Source organism: Panicum virgatum, chromosome 4N (assembly GCF_016808335.1).
Source record: "Panicum virgatum strain AP13 chromosome 4N, P.virgatum_v5, whole genome shotgun sequence".
Taxonomy (NCBI): Eukaryota; Viridiplantae; Streptophyta; class Magnoliopsida; order Poales; family Poaceae; genus Panicum; species Panicum virgatum.
Genome location: NC_053148.1, coordinates 12,755,728 through 12,763,762, shown reverse-complemented (window position 1 = coordinate 12,763,762; position 8,035 = coordinate 12,755,728). Strand labels below are relative to the sequence as shown.

Here is an 8,035-nt window from a genome sequence, read left to right as displayed (position 1 = left end):
TCGCGCACGTGACGGCCGCCGGCGCACCCGTGCGGTGGCGACGGCGGCTGCGGAGTGGTCGGGCTTGTCAGCGAAGGCGGTGGGCGGGAGCAATCACGACGGTCGGCGGGGGCGGGAGCTGGAGCGAGAGCCAGCTGGGGCTGAGGCGGCGGCGGGCGGGGGGAATTGCAGCGGCGTAGATCTGAAGAAGGGAGGTGGGAGCGGCGGTGACAGGAGACTGAGGTAGGGTTTCAGTCGACTAGCCTTTTATACATCTGGTGATCGATCTGAATTGTTGGATCGAAGATGGACGGACAGGAGATGTCGGGCCCTAGTGGAAAATGGCTCTGCATAAGTTTCTTGGCCCAATTAACATTTTTTTTCTTTTATTGTATAGCACCATTGTGAAGTAGCATATAAAAATTATTATCTTACATACAACAATATATTTTTTTATATGTAATACACTACATATAAGATGGCTTGTAGAAGTTTCAAAATTTTTGAAACTAATTTGTTTTTTCTATATGTTAAATGAATTTCTATATGGTTAATGAACTTAATTCTAAATTGAACTAAATGTCCATCTAATAAGATACACAAAATTGCACAAAAACTATATATAGGATCATATGTTCCACTTATGTCTATTTCCTGGAGATATATGAAAATTCAAGTATTTAATAGAGATAATTCAAACTTTTTCTCCAATTTACCACATAATAATTATAATAATATATAGATTTGATTAGAAAATTCTAAAAATTGAAACAATAATATATTTTTGGTTCATAAGCTTCCATAAAAAACTTAAATAGTTTTATAAAAGTTAGATGCTACATTGTTCTCAAAAGGATACATCTCTCGTATAGTTTCTTATAACTCAAGTGAACCTTTGAGATTTGAGTACATCATAATGTTTTTAAAAACGTATGCACCTCAAATTTGGATACAATCTTATTTGTACCATAATATTAGAAAATATGAAGTTACAAGACTAATTGTTATGCAAAAAATATATTTTTATAGTCTCTATTTGGATGGAAGAAAATAAGTCATATGTAAAAGATCCGAGAATAGAAATTAAAATACAAACAGGCAGCCTTAAATGAAAGATCATGATTTTAGAAAACTTTAGAAAAAAGAATAATTAAATTTGGAGTTCATATGAGAAAGATATACCAATTATAAATTTTAATTTCGAATTAAAAAGACAAATATGAAATATACATGTGTTCTTCACCATTTTCTTGGTGGCTCAGCAAAGCAGCCAAGAAAACACACAGTTTTCTTGGCGGCCAACCAAAACAGCCAAGGAAAGACACCATTTTCTTGGCGACTCGGCCAAACAGCCAAGGAAATACATATTTTTCTTGGCGGCTCACAAAAATAGCCAAGAAAATATATTTTTTGGTTGTTCAATGTTACCGCCAAGGAAATGTTATATTCCTTGGCGGCTGAATTGCACCCGCCAAGAAAAGTTGAAGCCCCCAATGTAAATCCGGATTGGTGTAGTGTACACAGGTAGAGTGGAACAATGTCTTGAAGCAGTTATTTAGCACGTAATAGTTCATGGAGGACTGCAGCGGTCTGTAATATCCTAACGGCGAGTGCATACTGCGGCCTCGAACGCCTGCCGCACATACGGAAAAGGATCCAAAAGGCGCAGTCGTGGCTGTTGCACCGTGCTCGTCGGCATGTGGTGTAGGCGGCCGCCACCATGAGTGTTGGAGCTGGACCTGCAGGCAGGGCAATGGCATTTGGAAACATTTGTGAGCTTAAAAAAATGCAGAGAAGAGGGGTCAGCCATGTGTGGCTAACGGCTCAGCAAGGAGTACGTGCCTGGAATAAGGGGGTCAACCATGTGTGCCTAACCAGCTTAGAGTATAAAAAAAACTGCCTCAGTTGTCGTCACAACAACTAACAATAATGTAATTAATTTGTAAATTAGAAGATGAACATAATATAAAGGCATCTGATTTGTTGGGGCCATACTTTAACACATTATTCCAGCTTAGGCTTTTGATAACGTTCTATAGTCTTGGTGATCAATACAACAAATCTACTGCTTTGTTCCCTGGACCACGTCTGAATTAGGTGCAGACCTAACCGTTAGTGTACATCACGGGTTGGCTATAGACTGAACTGAACAAAAGCTGTGCAATGGTCTTTTCTAGATGCCAGCAGTACTGCTTTCAACTGTCCAAAGCACGAGACGCTCCTAATTCTAGCAAATTCATAATCAAGATAAGTAGCTGGCGGTTTAGTCTTTCAGAGCATCATTTCCTGGCAAACAAGAAATGAGCAGTTTGGGAAGAATCCAAGCTGAGGTACAGATTCCAAAAACATCCCATAATAAGCATCTGAGCCCATATGTCAAAAACAGGCCAAGCAATTACAGATGAGAGCAGAGCAAACCGCACTCTTACATACCGAATTGGAGCATCCGGGTGGGTACACTTGATCAAATGTGCATCTCCTCTCCTTCGTCCGGTTCTGTATGAGGTCCAGGTAATCCTTTGACAGATCGGGGTCCAGCACAACCACAGTCTGGGAGAAAGAAACGCATGTAAACCATCACATTGCCACCACCAATAGCGAAACTACCCGCGCATCAACAAAACCGCATCAGCCTGTACCTTATCATCAATGACCTGAATGATATGCCGCGAGCGCCGCTGCTCGTCCTCGGTCAATGGCCTGCACTTGACAGCCACCTGCAATTGTAATACACGATTCTGCTATGTGCATCCGGCTGTGGGTGAGAATACGCCAAGCAATTGCTGTGCAACGGTTAGAGTAATGCATTACAATTCCATTATCGCTGCGCAATTGTAATGCCGAGATCGGGTAAGTAATAAGCACATACTGGTGTAGAATACACCTAGCTAGATGTGAATTGACGCTAATCAAGGCACAACCAATTACCAGCGCTTGGCGTCGGGCTCGCCGCCGTCGCTCCGCTGCGACCCGTTCTCGTCCTCGCCGTCGCCGACAAGTTCTCGGGCGGCGTGCCGGAGTGCTCCGGCCCGCAGCCTGCTGCTTGGGAGAGGCCGCTGGCGGCCTGCTGGTCCTCCGCCGCCGCGACGCCGCCGGAGGAGCTGCGGCGCGTTGAGAGCGGCTTCGGGTGGTTGTGCGCGCCCTTGTACACGATCTGCGTGGTGCGGCCGTCGGCCAGGGACCGCTCCACCTTCTTCTTCATGGAGCAGCTGTGGTAGGTGCACGTGTAGTAGCTGCGCGGGTTCTCTCTCCCCTCCACCTGCTTCTGGCCGTACTTGCGCCAGTTGTAACCGTCCTCGAGCTTGGCCGCTGCTGGTCTTGTTGTTGTTGTTCGCGGCGGCGACGCTCTGCTTGTTCACGGTTTCCACTTGCTGCTCCTCTTGCACGAGCAGACGGACATACACGAGACTGTGAGCTACTGCTGATTGGCCAGCTTAGCTCCTGGTAGAAATTATGAAAGAATCGATTCTCGATCTGTGTGCGCTTGCAATTTCCTACCTTGAATGCTGGGAAGGAAACTGTGCGTGGCCATGGCGTTGGAGCTGGCCGTGTGGAAGGAGAAGTCATTGAAGCCGCCGCCCGGGTCTCCTCCTGCAGCTGCGAGGCGATCAGCTCGGTGGCCTGCTTCCAGTCGAAACTCTGCGCCGGGATATGGTGCCGGTGATCGGGGACGCAAGGATGTTTGAAAGTAATCGGCTGCTTTAGCCTAAAAAGGGAAGGGGTGAATTAATCACTAATAAAAACTTAGACCTATGGCTCCAACTAGTTTGCATAAAATTTAAACTAAAACAGGTTATCTAGATGTGCAACTAGGTTGTTCTAGTGTGAAAACCCTATCCCAAAAGAGTTTAGCAACCTATAGACTTTCCTACCAAGAAATTATTCTATGAAAGTAAAGGCACACAAATTGCTAGTATGAAATGCGGAAGGTTAAAAGCGGGATAGGAGATAGCAAACTCTTGACGCGGGTGTTTATCCCGTGGTTCGGTTAGCCACAAAGGCACACCTACATCCACGTTGTTGTAGCACTCACTAAAAGTATTGCTACTCGGCCACCAAGTCTCTTCCGTGAACACAATCACGGTCATCTTGGCCCCGAGTTCCACTAAGGAGCTTCTCCACAAAGGATGGGGGTCTCCACGTCCCCCGCACAAAGATGTCGTCGCCGCTCCACACCAAGTCGGAGGGTCGATGACGTTGCCGGCGAGCTTCACGCTCCAAGATGCCGGCGCACCAAGCTCTTGTTTTGGTTTACTAGAGAACCACAGCACAAAGGCTCAAGGCCTTGCAATCTCACTCACTAAGAGCTAATCCTTTACACAACACTCTCAAAGTGTGCTAAGGGCTAAGTATATGATCTTGATGCTTTTGTATGGCTTGGAGATGTTCTTGGGTGTGTGTGGGATGTCCAGCAACTCCAGCAATCTTCAAATGGCCGGGGTGAGGCGTATATATAGGCCACCAAGTCTTGTAATCGTTTCTCCAACGGTCAGCAGAAAATCTGCGTATCATCGGATGAACCGATGCCTTTGGCTGAGGTAGCATTGGTTCTTCCGGTCACTCATAACCCGAAGTAGCTGTTGAACTTCTGACAGCTGATGCGGTGATCACCAGTTGAACCGATGCTATGTACCGATGCATCACTGGTTCATCCGGTGCTCAAAGATCTTCTCCTGGGCGCTGACGTCATTACACCGATGCAATACTCCGATGCACCGTCGGTTAAACCGGTGCTGAAGAAACTTCTCCTGGGCACTTGACATCGTCTCTGGTACATAGTACGCCCAATGCACCGATGCCCTTTATTGGACCGTCGGTTCAACCGGTGCCTATAGGCTGACTTGGCTTCGACTTCATCCTACACCAAACATCATAGCGTCGGTTCTTCCGACAAGCATCGGATGCACCGATGCTTAGGCACCGGGCCTTGCTACGCCTATCTTCTCTTTCTCTTTGTCATCACTTGAACCTAAAAGCCTGAGAATGATCATCTTAACAATCATATTAGTCCAAGTGTTGTGTTGTCATTCGATCACCAAAATCACTCGAAATGACATAAATGGTGTCATGTTCGTTTCAATGTTAGACAAGGAGTTGAGCAGGACGGGCGAGCGGAGCAGCTCGGCGGGGCTGAGCCCGGCCGGGATGGCGAAGTATGAGGACGGCGACATGGGCGGCGGCGAGATGGGCAGGCTGGGCTGCTGGTCGGACTTGAACTTGGGCACGCCGCCCCTGGCCCCGCGGTGGAACAGGCCCCTCGACGACCGCTCATGATCGGCGCCGAGCATGTCCCCGGAGCCGGAGAGGAGCTCGGTGAAGGAGGTGATGAAGGGCGGGGGCGTGAACGCTGTCAGCCGGACTTCTCACCGGCGGCCGAGTTCTTCGTGACGTTGCGGTGGACGACGACCTCGCGGCGCCCTCTGCGTGGCGCTGGCGACGGCGAGACACGGCGCTCCCGGCGGCGACCTCCAGGCGGCGCCGAGAGGCAATCCATCTTCCCGGCTCGTACGGCTCTGATGCCAGTTGTCAGCTGGACTTCTCATCGGCGGCCGGAATGGTTACTCCGGCGAACTCTCTATCTCTCAAACTCTCAAGAACAGAGAAGAACACAAGTGGATTTTTTGGTGCCGTGCACAACCGTGACAGCTTTTTCTGCATATATATTTCCTATTTATACACATACTACAAACTGTAAAAGGAAACGAGAAAGAAGGAGCGGCGGAGCTAGCCTCACGCCCTCCGGCATGCACGCCATGCGCGCCACGACCCTGGAAACATGTGCCATCCCACACGCCAGGCCATGCCACGCAGCCAGCGGCTGCACTCGCCACGACGTGAACAAGACGCACGCTGTGACGGAACCGCCAAATTAAAACTCTAATTAAGCGTAATGGCCGTCATTTGAACATATCGGGCGCATTAGCTTAACGGCTTAATTTGGCGATCCTTTCGCAACCCACGTCCCGATCAAAACAACACCGGAAGTCCCACGCGAAGGAGAGCGCAGATGGTACAAGCACAACATAATACTTAAAAAATATAAACACCATATGAGTACAAAACATTAGGTTTTACAACCCGAGTTCACATATACGAATAATTTACAAGATTTGCATAATTTACAAACTTTACATCCGATGCCCGGAAGTTTTACTAGACTATATCCTACAACTACACTTGCCATCATAAGCCCTGATTAACCATGACTGGTCAGTCACAAAAATTGAGGAGCTGCACACTCTGCCCTAAAGTGTGCAACCGACCACTCCCTAACCTAGGGGTCTCAGTCTCGCTCCACCACCTCCCACCCCTCTGCATCCCGGCGGATGAACTTGATACAGCATGGGCAGAAGTCAACTTCTGTCTGTCCTGAAAATAATGGTGGCAACAAACCCTGAGTATACTAATACTCAGCAAGGCTTGCCCGACCATTGGGTATACTTAGCCCACATAACAAGACATGCAAAGCTTTTTGGTCGGTGGTTGTTTTTGCGGAAAAACGCAACTACAAGTGAGTCCTTATTCCCAAGTTTTAGCTTCAATATAGAGTAATCCATTTACTAAGCTCCAATGTTTTGCAAATCTACAACAATCATGGTGAGCAAACCATTAATTTTGATAATAGTAGTCCACATTTCATCTCAATTTATTCCAATTTCCTTGCTACGATGTGACCAAGAGATCAGGGCCCTCATGACCGCGAGACACGGCGAATCAATCCGATTTAACCTTGCAAGGTGATCCTAACCAACACGGCACGCGAAAGCCCCGTCGGACCCCACGCACCAACCTTTCCCCTCCCCGCCTCGAACTACAGAACCGCCCCACCTACATATAGTCAGTCGAGCTCAACGTGAGACCACCAAAAGTAAACATATGCATCCCATTTCTCCGCGACTACTCGACTCGCCCTAAGGGGTGGTGATGAAGTTCTGTACTTTCGAAGCAAGGCAGTACTCGGCTTGCCGGTTTCGACTACCTCCTACTCCCGGCATATGGTTAGTACAATTCAATCCCCGATCAGCACAGCCGACAACGGAACGGTCCTTAATCAACACATATGGGGCTATACCTTCTCCCATCCGGTCTCCCATCCCTTACCTTCCATCTCGAATATAATAAAGCATATACTGTAATATAAGGACATCCTATATCTCGCGAGTGATAGAATTATCACTCGACTTCTATCGAGCCCTATTAAGCATAGCAGTGCTAACGACCTATTCATACTAGTATGAGGCCCAGGAAAAACTAGGAATCATGCAACTAAGTTTCAACCAATTCCTAAACCTAATGCACAAATATTAGAGACATATATATAGATGACATAATTTAAAATATTAGGATGTGCACCGGGGCTTGCCTTGAGTCTGCGGCTCAGTGCTAGGGTGAGAGGGGCCTTGGACTTGCTCCCCACGATCCTCCTGCTGCGGGGGTTGCCCCTGCGGCTCCTGTGGCTCCGCAACCACCTCGTATACGACTCCTTCAGTGGCGGCATCTATACGTATGCATATGATATGAGAATGTATGCAATATAATTTGAAACTTTGAAATAAACCTTAACCGATTACAAATACTACTTACCACACAACTCGACGTTCATAACTCTGCAAAACCGGAATATCTGGATTTAAATCTGGAATATCCGGATTCCCAAATCCGGAGTTTCCAGGGCTATACCCGGAGTTTCGCCCGTCGTGTCAAAAACCCGAAGTATCCGGGCTTATGCCCGGAGTCTCCGGACCCAACAGCATTTTTCACCCCAAAAACTGAAATCGTAATTTCTAGCAAAACCAACCCACAAAAATCTTAACCCTCCTAGACCCTAGTAGAGTGATTCATAAGAAGATGACTAACAGTAGGAAATCGATTAAAACCCCCTAGAACAAGTGACTTGCCAAACCCTAGCTTATTTACCTTTGGGCGAACTCTTCCTTGCACCAAGAGCTTGAACTCAAGCTGCCCAGGGAAGGAGCACACGGGAGAGATGATCCACCACCCAATTGAAGCTCCCTTGGCCTTGGATCAAGGGTAGAGGGAGGGTTTTGGGTCTCTA

General features: G+C 47.6%; 1 long non-coding RNA gene and 1 pseudogene across 1 annotated transcript; both read right to left on the bottom strand.

Annotated features, from left to right (window-relative positions):
- Positions 1 to 1,292: 1,292 nt before the first annotated feature.
- Positions 1,293 to 2,901, bottom strand: LOC120668682. The gene is made up of 3 exons (XR_005672532.1): positions 2,619 to 2,901; positions 2,413 to 2,529; positions 1,293 to 1,718 (listed from the first exon to the last, which is right to left on the bottom strand). It is a non-coding gene; the product is annotated as an uncharacterized LOC120668682 (long non-coding RNA).
- A 2-nt stretch (positions 2,902 to 2,903) lies between these two features.
- On the bottom strand, positions 2,904 to 5,473 carry LOC120669140 (annotated as a pseudogene).
- Positions 5,474 to 8,035: the final 2,562 nt, after the last annotated feature.